Source organism: Rhinatrema bivittatum, chromosome 2 (assembly GCF_901001135.1).
Source record: "Rhinatrema bivittatum chromosome 2, aRhiBiv1.1, whole genome shotgun sequence".
NCBI classification, from domain to species: domain Eukaryota; kingdom Metazoa; phylum Chordata; class Amphibia; order Gymnophiona; family Rhinatrematidae; genus Rhinatrema; species Rhinatrema bivittatum.
The window spans coordinates 542,333,647-542,348,690 of NC_042616.1; the positions used below are offsets into that span (position 1 = coordinate 542,333,647).

The following is a 15,044-nucleotide window of genomic DNA, read 5'->3' on the forward strand; positions in this document are numbered from 1 at the left end:
TAGATGAACATACACATTTCCATGCTTTTTCCAATATTCAGCCTTCCTCACCACTATTTCTTACCACCAAATGTTGTAATAATATAAACAGCTACCAAAATTAGAGAGGTTGTTACCCAAACATCTGGCTGCCTAGATCCTGTGGTTTTTCAGGATGATACCTATCACCTCCAACCAACTGACATTGACCTGGTTGGTTTCTGGATTGACCTGGTTGGTTTCCTGGGATTTGTATTGATTCCGACTTGCCTATACCTGTGGCTTTCAGTGTTGCTAGGTAGTACTTGTGCTTCTTTTATCTTCCCCTTGTTTTCTCTTTATGTTTCTTCCCTTGCCTTTGTTCTCATGAGGGGCACAAACAGAGTATTGGCAATCAGAAATATCCCAACCTTGTTCTTATCTCTTTTCTCCAGTTCTGTCCTAAGTATGTTTCAGTCCTAAGCATGGTTTCTACTACAAAGATAAAATAGGCCAAAAAAACACAACTAATCTAAACATACTCAGTATTAAGAAAATTCAAAGGCAGTCCAAAAAGTATCTTAACCAAAATTAAAAACAAAATGTTTATTAAAGAATTATGCCACAATCTTGAAATTACTTCTATCCTTTAATTAAATTTGAAAAAAATTAGTATTGTAATTATAAAATATTTTTTAACAAAATGACAAAAATGCTTTTAGAATATTGTACAAAGATACGAATCTGCAGTTATTATTGTGACTATGAATTTTTTTAAATCAAAATGGCAACATATTTTTAGATTATTATATACAAATATCAGTCTTCACAGATTACTCATATAACTTACAAAAATTACAAAAACATTATATATATTACTATTTAAAAAAACAAGCTTTTAATAATTAAAATGCAATATTTTATGCAGCATCCTTAAATGTACTTGGAACAAAATATAATGTCCAAAAGGTGTACTTTCCAACATGCTGTGATCTTCTTGAGGTCCCAATATAAGTTTGACATTGACAACATTTCACTGTCAATATGGCTGCATCAGGGATTTCAAAGCACTTCAAAGTAGTTCCAGCATTCACATCTGCAACAGCCATAAACATGGTCTCATTTCAAAAGTCTAACTATCGCATAATTCAGGGAAATTCAAAAATTCTTACAATACTCACATATAGTCATTCACACAATAAACTTTCATTATGGCTTATTTTCTACTGCTCTTCCCTGAAAATTAAAAAAACAGCAGCCATTATTAAACTTCATAGCCTTACAGACTTAAATAAAACTTTAATTAGAACTCTCTATGGTTCATAGCCACTAAGTCATAATATACATCCAGTGTAAAAAGATTCTTCAAAATCTTAAAATACTTACTCAAATCTGCTCATTGGTAACTCAATGATTTCTCACGGTAGCATGCTGCCTACATCTCTCTCTGCTGGAGATTGTAAAACTGTTGTCAGCATTTTTAACTTATATACCACCTCTCAGAGCCTTCCACCAATAAAACAATTAGAAAGGAATCGCATGACCCGCATCTCCAAATGAAAACAAGGATACATAATTCAAAAATCCTTGACCTCCTTCACAGCCCAGATTCACTATCCTAATAAAATTTAAAGTTTATTAATCCCCCCCACCCCCTCCCATAGATGTTGCATCACATGATCAATTACAAAGAATCTGAGAGAACCAAAAATATGTTCACTTTCTATACAGTGTTTAATAAATGGATCTTCAAGCCATTTATTATTAAAACAGGTCAGATGTTCAGAAGTGCAAACATTAAGCATTCTTTTAGTTTTCCCTTCATAGAGCTTCTGACAAGAACAAACCATAACATATACTACAAACGTGGAAGCGCACGTTGTCAGATATCTTCAACAATATTTTTTTGAGAGACTGGATGAGGGGGAGAGGGAAGAAAAGGATAGGAGTGGGGGAAAGCGACAGAAAAGGAGATTCCCTCAGTGGAAGTGTCAACTCAAGCTGAAGGCAGCACTGTAGAGAGCAGGCAGAAAATCCGGTCCCACAAATTCTCCAAAAGAGACTAGACAGCATGCAAAGAGCAGCTTTCAGAGGAGGTCCAGGGAGAGGGGAGAAAGGAGTGGAGAGTGGGAGAGAGTGACAGGCAAGGAGGGACTCTCATAAAACCTTAGTGGATGTATCAGCTTGAGATGGAGGCAGCACTGTAGAGGGCAGGCAGCATATCTGGGCCTACAAATTCTATAAGAGAGAATAGACTGCGGGGGAAACAGCAGCTGTCCAACTCACATCCTGCTCTATTGGGTAGGACATTTCTGAAAAAACTAAACTTACATCTACCTCATGTACTCTCTCCCCTCATCCACTCATTTGTGGTCTTGAAAGTTTCTGCTGCATTCAATGGAACAGGAAGCTTGTAATTACACAGAAGCAGCACGAAGCATAGCAGAGAAAAATAAATCAAATTGGTTTAAACTGACTTTCCTATTACCTGACCTTATCTTGAAATCCTATGTAAAAATCTATTCTATTTCTATATAAAATAACTAAAAGTGACCACTACGGATCATTACATTTCCCTTACTTGATATAAGGTTGTCACTTACTTGAAGTGACATATAGATATCACATCCTACCGAATCAGGAACACAGAGAGGAACAAAATTATGCTGATACATTATAAAAAGTGGTTTTTTGTCATAACCATGTGAAAATCAAAATAGCTTTTAACATCAACAAAACAAAATTAGGTATTTTAGGGATGCAAGAAATTACTAGGATACTGTATATCAGGATAACAAAACAACAGTATCTCCAAAATGTTTAGCAGTTCCACAAAACTTGTAATCATTCAATTGTATTTTACCATAATCTAGTTGTATGGGAAGCATATTCGTTATGGATGATGGGACAGTGGCATCTCTTATGCCTTATATAGAAACATAGAAATGACAGCAGAAAAGGACCTAATGGTCCATGCAGTCTGCCCAGCAAGCTTATGGTAGTGTCTGCCACACCTTGCAGGTTACCCCCATGCTTATCAGTTTCCCAAACCATACAAGTCTGGGCCCTCATTGGTTAACTGTCTGAATCCAATTCCCTGTTACCCATTGCCTTTGAAGCCTTAGCACAGGGATGGCGAACTCTAGTCCTCAAGAGCCACAAACAGGCCTGATTTTCAAGATATCCACACTGAATATGCATGAGGGAGAATTGCATATACTGTCTCCATTGTTTGCAAATCTCTTTCATGCATATTCATTATGGATATCCTGAAAACAAGGCCTGTTTGTGGCTCTTAATGACTGGAGATGGCCACCCCTTTCCTAGTACAAGGTACCATTATATTCTGAGAAAACACTGAAATAATTGCAGTATTCCCAGGCCCGGGAGCTGTTTTGGAGGCCTTGGACATGCCCCCGGGCCAGAACCACGCCCATGGCCCCGCACCTAAATGACGTATCTTACGTGCGTACCCCTTTGAAAATCTGGCCCTTACTGTTCATAATTGGCGTATCCCATCTAGAGTGTAAAACAAAAATTGTTAAGTTCATAGCCCCACCCTTTCCAGAAACTGGCTAGCTCCTGGCTACTACCTGTAGTAAGAAATGCCATCAGTGTGCCTATCATTATCCAGCTCTTATGCCAAAACAAAGGCACACACTAAATAGTGAAATCAGATAAGGAGGCACTTAATTTCCAGTATGAGAGGGCTCCTAGTGTGAAGCACTCCCACACATTGTCCCTTAAAGCAATATCAGTGATCCCAATTATTCCAGGACACAATTCCCAGTTTAGACTCAGATTCCTGTATTATAAACCTATTGTTAGCCATTCAAATTATGTTCAGAGTTCCTATTATGAAGGAAAATACCACCAAAGATATTACAAATACCCCTAGAGATTATTACCTTAAGAGAAGTAGATATAATCTGTTAGGCGATAAATAAACAATTTTAAATAAATAAGTATACTCTAGGGATATGCATTTGTTTTGATCAAATAGGTAAAAAAAACAAATGAGGCCATTTTCAGTTCATTCAAATGATATGAACCAAAAATTAACCTTGGATGAAAATACTCAAAAAAGTTGCATGTTATAAACTCCAGGGCGGTGCACACAAGGGGGGGGTAGAATTTTGCAAATTTCACGTGGCGACATATTGCAGCCTTCCTAGGTTCCCTCCCAGTCTGCTCCAATTAAGGAGTGGCTGGGCCCCTTCTAAAATGTTATTTATAATTTATATGGTTTTTAGAGTTTAAAGTTGATTTTATATTTCTGTTTTTCCATTGTTGGACTGCATACAGAGTTTGGCTTGTAGCAGTTTCCAGTCTGTATTTAGTGAGGGTTTGACTGCTTTCTGAATTCATAACAAAGGTGAGGTATTCTGCTAACTTGTAGTTTCTGTGTAGGGTGTCTATTTTCCTAATAGGGGGTATATTGATGTTTAGGGTCTGATTTAATATTTGCAGTGTTGCCTTTTCATAGCTTGGGCTGTTGCTCTTTGAGTGCTGACAGTTAGTGCTGTTTTGGCATGGGGGTTTATTATATTGTATTTGTAATTCTGTTTACTCATGGCTTTCTGAAGACCAAACCCACATCCAACATGCATTATAATAGGACTAATACCATATGGGCTCCAAGTGTCTTTTTTGTTTGGATTTTCTGGTTGGCACTACAGCAGTACATGTGAATATAATACACATGTTGTAAGTAATATTTTTACCTCAGAAGACTGAAGATTGACTAACTTTTCATGTTAAGTCTATTATAAATGAATTATTTTTATGTGTGGGGAGGGTGCAATCGAGGTAGAGGGTGCATTGCTGTAAGGTTTGCCTAGGACACCAAATACCCTTGCACTGGCCCTGAGGATGAAGTGACTTGCCAAGATCATAAGGAGTGTCAGCGTCTTTTGATTTCTGGTTTCTTTAGTTTGCACTCTGCTGCTATAACCATTAGTCTACTCCTCCACTGCCAATGCTGTATACAAATAGCACAGAGGTATCAAAACTCCCAAAAGGTAGATTATATGTAGGGCAAAAAACACGAAGGCATCAGAACTCCCAAAGCAAAGAGTGCAGGTTATCTCAAACAGCCAGTGGCATCAAAACCTCCAAGAGGTAGAGAATGTTGTATGGAAAACAGCAAGGAAGCATCAAGGCAGATGTAAAAACATTAACATTTTAAATCAAATTCAAGATTCAATAGGGAGCCAATGTAGCTCTTTCAGCACCGGAGTTATGTGGGCAGACAAAGGAAATCCCACAATCATCTGAGTCCAGCATTCATCAATATCTGCAATGCTCTCAAATAACACTTAAGGAACCCTACATAGACAGCATTGCAGTAATCCACACAAAGGCCTGCATCACTGTTCTAAAATCATTATCAACAAGTACATTTTTCAATCAACAAAGTTTCCTTATGTAAAAAAAAACATTCCTCACCATTAACTGCAGTTGCAAACCCATAGTAAATTCTGAGTCTAAAAGTATTCCTAAACCATGGACAGATTCTACAGCTTTAATGGTGGCTCCTCCAACCTGAATTGTTGGGTATATAACTTTAGTAGCAAGTGCAAATGTAATCAGTTCAGTTTTATTTTTCTTTTTTTAACATTCACCAGTGATATTTTGAACATCATCATCTAAATCACCTGACATTAGGAATAGCAACTTTAAGTCGTCAGCATACAAGTGAAAAACAACATTCATATTCTGAAGCAGGATGCAGAGGGAGAAGGTAGATGTTAATCAATATCACTGATAGGCATGATCCTTGTGGAGCACCCCATTGTAATGGTAACAAGTTAGATGAATCCTTGTCAACACTCACTTGTTATGAATGGCCCCTCAAAAAAAAAGATGCAAGCCATTCACCCACTTTCTCTCTGATCCCGATGTCAGCAAGTCTCGACAAAAATATAGAATGTGAGATAAGAGTTAAATGCCGCTGACATATCCAAAAAAGCTGCAATTGCCTGATGGTTTTTATTCAGCTCATGAAGAACAAAATTAGAGACATAAATTAAAACTGTCTCTGTACTGTATCTATGATGAAAACCTCTCTGACGTGGGAATAAAACATTATCATCATTCAAAAAAAGTGGAATGCATGCGTAGCATTCACACTAGTCCAGATGTCACTGGTGACATTCATTCTATTCCTCTGTGTGACTGCATGTGATTATAACACTGATTGTACAGGGTGAGGTTAATCTGCCTACTGAATGTAGTTCTAGAGGGCACTTTGTAACTGGGGACTAAGAGCAGCAGTGATTCTTAAAATTCAGTTTTTCCACTATATGCAGGGGCTAATCATCCAGGGCAATCATTTCCACAATGTATTTATTTATTTATTTATTTATTTATTTAACATTTTTCTATACCGAACTTCATGACAAGCTTCATATCAGGCCGGTTTACATCGAACTTAGGGGTTGACTGAACAAAACCATATAACAGGAAGGCCGAAGCGCAGATACAAATAACAGGGAGAAAGAACTTGGGGGCTAGAGTAGCCAGGAAATAAAGGACAGAAACAAAACTGGAGAATGAGAACTTATGAATATACAGTGGCTGGGTTGGTCATTTAGTCTATTGGGCTAAAAGAAAAAGCTGTAGTAATGTTAGGCTTATGGGAAGGCTTGGATGAAAAGCCAAGTCTTGAGTTTTTTCCGGAAGGTAATCAGGCAGGGTTCCAGTCTTAGATCAGTCGGCAGGTTGTTCCAGATGATGTATCTCGTCACTACTGTTGATGCTGCCTGCATCTTGCTTCAGGACAGTGCTACAGAACACCACTCTATCTGCTCAATGGTGGCTTGCCACTACTAATCTGCTTGGGAAAAAGTTTCCTCTTTTCTACCATTTTGCTTCTGCTGCTGTTTTTGCTTTGAATTGCAGAGGTGATTCCCTGGCTAGTTTTGCCACTCTCCTTGATGCCAATGCTAGCGAGTGGTATTTCTTAAGATGATAGTGCATACCAGCATTTGTAAGATGCCCCAGTACCGTCTCTCAACTGGTAGCCTTACTACAGGGAATACACTGAGCAAAACACAGTTTAAATTGATTTCACACCAAGGATGTCTTTATGGATCTATTCTCCCTCTCTGGATCCTTGAAAGATACTGCTGCTAGCACTGGGGTTGAGGAATCTTCCTGGTGTGGTGCTCTCAGTCCCATCAGTATCATCTACTTTCTTCACCTCCTTACTGAAGGTTAAGATCCTACTGACAAGAAGTTTCAAATTCTCTTCAGCTACTAACTCTTTAATATCCTGTGATTCAGGGAATTCAAGACATGATTCTACCTCTGAATCAGATACCACCTAAATTATCTAAGAAGCAATAATCAGGAAGAAGCATGTTGCTGGTTAGGAGTATAGCATTTCTGCTGCCCCTGCCTACAGATCCCAGCCTCCAATGGCACTGCTGCCTTTTTCCTTTGCTCCAAATCAAGAGAGAGAGAGAGAGAAGCAGCCTTTCACTCCTGGATATCTGCAGCTAAAAAACAAAAATCTTTATTTTAGCTTAGGGGCAGGACTTTCTTTTTTCTTATTGCTACTGCAACTTCTGTTATAGCTGCACCTCTGCCTCTAACATTTTTCTACCTGCTACCATTCCCTCCTCTCCCCTTTTCTTGCAGTGGCATGATGGGATTGGAAATACTGGCTCCTAGAGTTTTTTATATCACAATATAATTTATTAATGTACTTTAGTGTATTCACCAATATCACTCTAATATTAACTATCATGCACAAATCAGCCAACAGACTGCGTGCACTGTAGTGCTTAGCAAGTATTGCCAAGAAGAGTTACCAGCTTGACAGTGGTACAAAATGTTTTCTGGCTGGCTATGCCTATGAGAACTATTACAGTACAATATATGATACTCAGTAATCCTCACAGTGGGGCCGATGCAATATAGAGAGCTCAGCCGAATGCACTGTATAACCCGCAGTTGGACACAGGTTGTAGATGCGCTAACTAATCCCCTTATGCAATAAGGGGATTAGTTAGCGCTCATCATATGCAAATGCATGTGAATGAGCTTATTAGCTATTCACTCCCGATGCAAGAAAAATACGTGCGTCCAGGACGCACATTTTTGCGATCAGAAATTAACGCCTGCCTGGAGCAGGCATTAATTGCTGAGCACTCCTTAAAATAGTACAGAAAAGCAGAAAAAATGCTTTTCTGTACTGCCTCCTACTTAATACCTGACTATCTTAAAGTTAGCCGGATAAGTTTATCTGGCTAGCTTTAAGACAGCCCTGTGGCTCCAGAGTTAGGCAGATAAGTTATTTGGCAAATATTGAATATCAGACTTACCTGGATAACTTATCTAGCTAACTCAACTTCTCCCTGATTTGCCCATTCCCCACCCCTGAATTATCTGGCTAAAAACTTAACTAGCTCCAGGCTTGTCAACGAAATTTTCCAAATGATAAGTACATAGGCTAATCAATGGCATTTTGGAAAATAGCATTGATTGGCTCAAAGCTAGGGGGCACTCCGGGGTGCCACTAGATTACCTTAGAGTTTTCTTTTTGGTAAGGTGACCTGGAGGATGGGAGAGGGCCACTAGACTACCAGAGAATGCTTTGCATGGCTGGCTCCAGGGAGCGGGATGGAGGGCTGATACAGGGATTATGAGGGAGGGTTTGATTTGAGGGGGGGGCGCCATCAGGTGGGGAATGTCATCAGGTGAGAGGACAATTTTCACCCAGGGTGCCATTTGCCCTAGATCTGGCCCTGTCTATTATTTTACTCAAACATGAAATATTTGACACTGGTCAATATGACTCTACCTTTCATGTATTCAAATATCCTATCATTAATTTAGGTCTCTCTATAGCTTGCTTCAATTGAAATGACAGCTCACCTTGTCTAAAAAAATAGATTTACCAAATCTGCCAGATTAGCAGAAACTACGCTTTCTATATACCTCAAAATTTGTTATCTTTAAATCAAAGTCACAGGTAAATATGTGCATGTTAATGCTGAAGATTATTTTTCTACCTGATTAGCATCTGCTGTCAAAACTTATTATTTGAAAGTCCTTTCTTGGCTTATAGTTGGATGCTGCTTATGCTCTCCCAATACTTTTTTGTTTTGCATTACTTAACATCTCTTTATAATTTTTCTGTTATAATTTACGCAATCTAAGATTTTCCCCAGCTTTATTCTGTTGTCATATCATTCCTAATCCTAACTATTGAACTTGCTGTTTAGCTAGTCTAAGACCACTACAGAACCAATCTTGCTTTTTTTCCATGTAATAATAGTACATTTTTGTTCCAGTGCTTTTTCATCTATCATTTTAGACAGAGTAGTATTCCATTCATCTCCTGACTGTTTTACACAAGTACTTAAATTAAAACCTAGTACTTCATAAGTGCCACCTACCCTTCAGAAGGCACTTTTTCTGTTTATGAATAGATAGTTCTTTTTTCTCTAGTGGTACCCTCAAACCTCGATGCAAATAGCTGAGTCTTCACTCCATAAAATGGGACAGAGGGTTGTCTGCACAATCTCTTTTTTTCAATTTTTATGGGACAAAAAGTATGAGCCTGTTCATGAGTAGGACCATTTACTTTCTGAATTAACCAAAGATCTTACATACATTTTATAAAATATCTATCGTATTATACTCAAGAGTTTCATAAAGAACATTTAAATTCTCCAATAAATCCTAGAGGGTAGATGACAGAGTGAGATCAGCTATTACATTCATTAAACTTTCCATAAGAGAAATATTCATATTTGGAGGTTAACATACTAATATAAATTGAAACACTTCAAACTGCAACAACTTAATTACCAAATGAAATGGAAAAAAAAAACCATACCTGTGCACACCCCACGGGAAATAATGAGAGGGGGAGATTGAGTAGAAAGTAGGAAGAGAAGGATGAGCATGTTGGGTAAGGTGTGGGAGAGAGAATGGGATGCTTCTATGATATACACTGCCACTGACAGAGGGAATTGCTGTACAGCTGCTGCCACTGAAGAGAATAAGCGTGCCAATTTCAGTTTTCACACCATTTACTGATTGGTCTGTAGCAGGCTGTGGTCAGAAAGAGAAACTAGAAACCTATAAGGCCAACTGCAAATTGTATAGGGAAATTATCCTCTGAAGGGCTTTCAGCATAAGGAAGAGAAAAGGCTGTATTCGTTTTTGTACATGTAGGGCCCAACTAGGATCCCTATGAAGGTATGGCCTTGTAGAAGGACTACGCAGTTAGATAAGAAGAAAGGAACGTACCATATGCTCCAGCACCCCATTGTAAGGCTGGTTGTTCCCTTGTCTATATTAGAAAGATGCCCATAGAGGAGATGCAGATTTTTGATGTTGGAAGTCTAAGGGAGAGGAATGTTTTTTTTTTCTCTTTCTTTTTGGAAAAACCTTAGGTCTAATTCAGTGGAATAAGGATTTCTAGAGATTTTAATTGATAAGGGAAAGCGACTTCATTTTTGAAGTTCATTTGAAAGGAAGTTTTTTTTTTCCGCCCTTCCTTTCCTCTATTGTTAAGGGAACAGAAGTAATTCCAAATGTCTCCTTTGTAGAGACAGAAACAGCACTTTTCCGACTGAACTGTTTCTTGAGGAGAAGATGCCCATCCAGTGCCCAATGATGAGAAGAAGAGGAAGAAAAGAGGAGGAGTGGCACCAAGGAGTTTTTCCACATGTAAATACTTATCCAGTTCAAAGTGGAGTGTAAGAAAAGGTAACCCATTCAATACTAGGGATGTGAATCGTTTTTGAACTATTAAAATTATCGTCAGATAATTTTAAAATCGTTCTAAATCGTTAGAGTGCATGATACAATACAAATGCCCCCGATTTATTGTCAGGGGCATTTGTATTGTATCGTTAAATAGGGCACGGGAATTATTTGGGGGAGGGCGGGAAAACCGGTACACCAAAACAACCCCTAAACCCACCCCGACCCTTTAAAACCAATTCCTTACCCTCCCCCACCCTCCCGAACCCCCCCAAAATGTTAAGTTACCTGGTGGTCCAGTGGGGAGGGTCCCGGCACAATCTCCCGCTCTCGGGCCATCGGCGCCATTTTGGCTACTACTAATTAAAATGGTGCCGACGGCCCGATAAAAAAAAAACCCACCCAACCCTTTAAATCGACCCCACTTAGCCTCCCCCACCCTCCTGACCCTTTTTTTTAAAGGAGGCCTGCGCCGCTAAAAAAAAACAACCCACCCGACCCTTTAAATCGACCCCCCCCCTATTAATAGGGGCTGATGAGTAAAGGTGGCCGGCGCCATCTTTAAAGATGGCGCCGGCCATCCAGTGCTCCTACCATGTGACAGGGGCCGGCCAATGGCACGGATACCCTGTCACATGGTAAGGGCAAAGGGGCATCGGCGCCATTTTTTTTTTAGAACAGCTGATGCCTGGGAATGGGAAATCTCTTCCCGAGGCCCCCCTGGATCTCTCCTCTCCCCGAGGCCCCCCTGGACCACCAGGTAATTTTAAAAGGTTTTGGGGGGTCGATTTAAAGGGTCGGGTGGTTTGTTTTTTTTAGCGGCGCGGGCCTCCCTAAAAAAAAAAATTAGCGATGTGAATTGGAATCGGAAACGATTCCAATTCACATATCTTAACAATCAGATTCCCCCCCCCCCCAGCCGAATCTGATCGTTAAGACGATCTGGCACACGATTCACATCTCTATTCAATATAAGGGAAAGTAAAGGAGAGGACTGGAAGAAGCAGAGAAGAACAACTCAAAGCCTCATTAAGATTCAGATACCATATATAGGAACCCTAAATTGGATGGAGTCTCTGACCACAGGTTTCAGGGATTCCCTATTTTCAAAAGCAAAATATTTGGGACTCAATAACAGAGAAGAGGCACTACACAATTGATGGTTAAATGATTTCTGTCTGAATTATCGATTTATTATGGAGAAAGTGAGGTGTGAGATTGATATTCAAAACCAACTGGCTATGGAAGTTAGCCAGATAAACGTATCCGGCTAATTTAGCTGGAATATTTAGTGGCGAGGCCATGCTGTTGAATATACCCAGATAACTTTTCAGTTAGCTACATAAGTTTATCCAGTTAACATTGGACCTGCTCACTAGCAGGTCTAACCTATCAGGCTAAATTAGCCAGCTAAGGGGGTCATTTATCAAAGTGCAATATGGCGTTTTCGCATGCAAAAACACCTTTAGCACATGCGAAAATGCCTTAATGCATGCGAAAACGCCATTAACGCGTGCAAAAGCACCATAACGCTTGGTGCGATGCAAATGAGAAAAAGGGGAGGATATTGGGGTGGGAATTTTGGCCAAGTGGGCTGGGCTCACAGTTTTGCAAAGCCGTATCACACAGCTTTAACGCAAATTTTAACTACACCTTTTTCATTTGCATAAAGCTGTGCGATAGGGCTTTATCGTGTGGTGCGATGTTTTCACAAATGCTGTTTATAGTGGTTTTAAGCTCCTGGAGAGCCAGCCTAGCTATCGGGGCCCTCCTACACTGGGGGGGGGGGGGGGTGAGAGAGAGACAGAGAGAGAGAGTGCCTAGCTTTATGTTACCCAGGTAGAGAGTCCATCAAACTAGGTTGAGAGAACATTGCACAAATCTCATCTTTGGGAGAGTTTTCTCACTCCAAAGGTCATCAAACCTTTACAAGAGAGCACTGTTCTGTTCGTACATCTCACTTTGAATGTCAAAGTGGTCCCTAACCCCTACACTAATACCTAGACCTCAACTCAAGTTACTAGATGGGCCTCCCATAGAGATATAAATACCTATCTAGTGTGAGGCTATTATGGCTAGGTTTTCTCTCTATCTCTCTCTCTCTCTCCCCCCTAACACACACCCACCTCTCCTGGGCACATGATCAAATATTTAAATGAGGGATCATGCTAAAAAGGAGGCACTAAGGACAATTGTGCATCCCTAGCTCCTCTGAGGCACACAGGAGAGGTGGCTTTCAAACAGTTTGGGAAAACAGTCTATGAGCATTTGTTTTCACCTGCTACCGGCATATACACACACAAGATACATGGCCTGGACTATGTGTATTGGGCGTCCAGAATTTTTTTTCAAAGACTTTAAAAAAAAAAACAAATCACTGCTTTATTTGGTTCTTCCTACTTAGTATTGCTACAATAGTATTAGGAGGAATCAAAGAAAGCAGGATTTTGTTTTTCATTGCGCCCTTGATCGTGACATACCTTAACCCTAGCCCTGGACTGGCGTTAAATTTGCCGCATTGTAAAGGAGCATTGGCCGTGGGAAAACGTTTTTTGATTGTGGGTATTAGATAATAGCCTCATCTACATGAATTTCCATGTGATGAGCGCTATTAGCTATGCGGTGATTTGGACCCGTATTTTGGACACTCTAATCCCCAAATTAGATAGGGGGTTATGGATGCGCATCTAAAATGCGTGTCCAATCACCACATAATTAACTTGTTGCCACCTGTTTTACAATCTGCCATAGAATCAACATCCCTAAAAACTTTAACACCTCTTAATTCAATCCTTTGATCAAAGCTGCAGGGTGATGCCTGCCTTCCTTCTACTCCAGCCCCCTCCCCGAAGCTTCTTCTGTCCTTCACCTCCCCTGCCCTTCCCATCTTGAAGTGAAAGGGGGTAAATTAAGTTGGAGTAAACAGCCAAAACAGACTGTTTGATCCCTCACAGATTATTTAAATCCTCAAGCCAAAGATGATTTTGATTTAATATCCAGGATGGAGCAGATGTCCCTATAGAAGAATTTCAACTTTATATAAAGGCTCCTAAACTTGCAAATGCAGATAATCAGACCTGGAGGTGTTTTGGAAGTCTGCAACTGCTGGTGTCTGAGTCACAACTGGCCGAGAGGGCATTCATTTCAATTCATTGAAGCCTTGATGACTGACACTTCTACTGGCAAGTTTCAACTTCTGCTAATTGAACCCCTTTTTTTTTTTTAACCCATTTCCATGTGTCCGGTATACGTGCACTGCATATATCTGTCTGTGTAATTAACAGCATAACAAACTGCTGCTATCGAATGAGTATATTTTCAGCATACAGAAGCTCATATACTCGAAAAGATGACAAGGACCTTCTCAAGCAAATATAAAAAAAATGATTGCACTATTTCAATTCAAAAGTGACATTTCACAGTTTGTGACTTATATGTCTTAACTTGATAAATTGTTGATTTTTGTACTTGCTACATTTTTTATTTGTATACAGTTTAAATATTGTTTAAAAAGAAACAATGGGGCAGATTTTAAAACCTGTGCGCACAGCCTGCATTTATGTGCGCTACCCAGCGCGCACAAATATACACCTGATTTTATAACATGCACGCGCAGCTGCGCACATGTTATATAATCCAGGCTCGGCGAGCGCAAGGGGGTGCACACTAGTGCACCTTGCACGCGCCGAGCCCTAGAGGAGCCCCGATGGCTTTCCCCGTTCCCTTGGAGGGAACTTTCCTTTGGCCAGCCCCACCTTCCCCACCCTTTCCCTATGATGCGACTCCCATCGCGAATGCCGGTATATAAGAAATGCAAATAAATAAAAAATAAATCTAACCCGCCCCCAGCCCTACCTAAATCCCCTCCTATCTTTATTTTGTAAGTTACGCCTCCCTCTGGCAGGCGTAACTTGCGTGCGCCGGCACATAATCCCCAGGCACAGCAACAAATGGCCGCTGTGCCGGAGGCCTCGGGTCCTGCCCCCGCCCCAGCCCCACCCCTTTTTTCAAGCCCTGGGACATACGTGCGTCCCGGGGCTTTACACGCGCCGCCGGCCTTTTGAAAATAGGCCCGCCGCGCGTAGGACTTTGAAAATCTGCCCCAATATGAATAGTTTTCAAATTAAAAATTAAACTTTTCTTTTGCGCAGTCGGAGATATGAAACTTTATGCAAAATTATTCAAATTTGCCACATATTATCCACAGGATTTGCTAACTCTTGCCACAGAATCTTGAAAAATCTGCCACAGGAAACCTGGGGCTCTGAGTATTCTGAATGCCGAAGGCCTTGGAAGTTTATCTCCCCCCCTCCCAACTTCGGAAGACCTTCCAGCTGGGGAAGACAGAGAAAGTCAGAGGG

At 40.3% G+C, this 15,044-nt stretch overlaps 1 long non-coding RNA gene across 1 annotated transcript in view; it reads right to left on the reverse strand.

Annotated features, from left to right (window-relative positions):
- Positions 1–876: 876 nt before the first annotated feature.
- The window catches only part of LOC115086209, a 55,380-nt gene continuing 41,212 nt past the window's right edge, over positions 877–15,044 (reverse strand). The window contains exons 3-4 of the long non-coding RNA XR_003855155.1: positions 1,140–1,194; positions 877–1,054 (exon numbers count right to left, since the gene is read on the reverse strand). This is a non-coding gene — a long non-coding RNA (uncharacterized LOC115086209). The remainder of the gene's footprint in view (positions 1,055–1,139; positions 1,195–15,044) is intronic.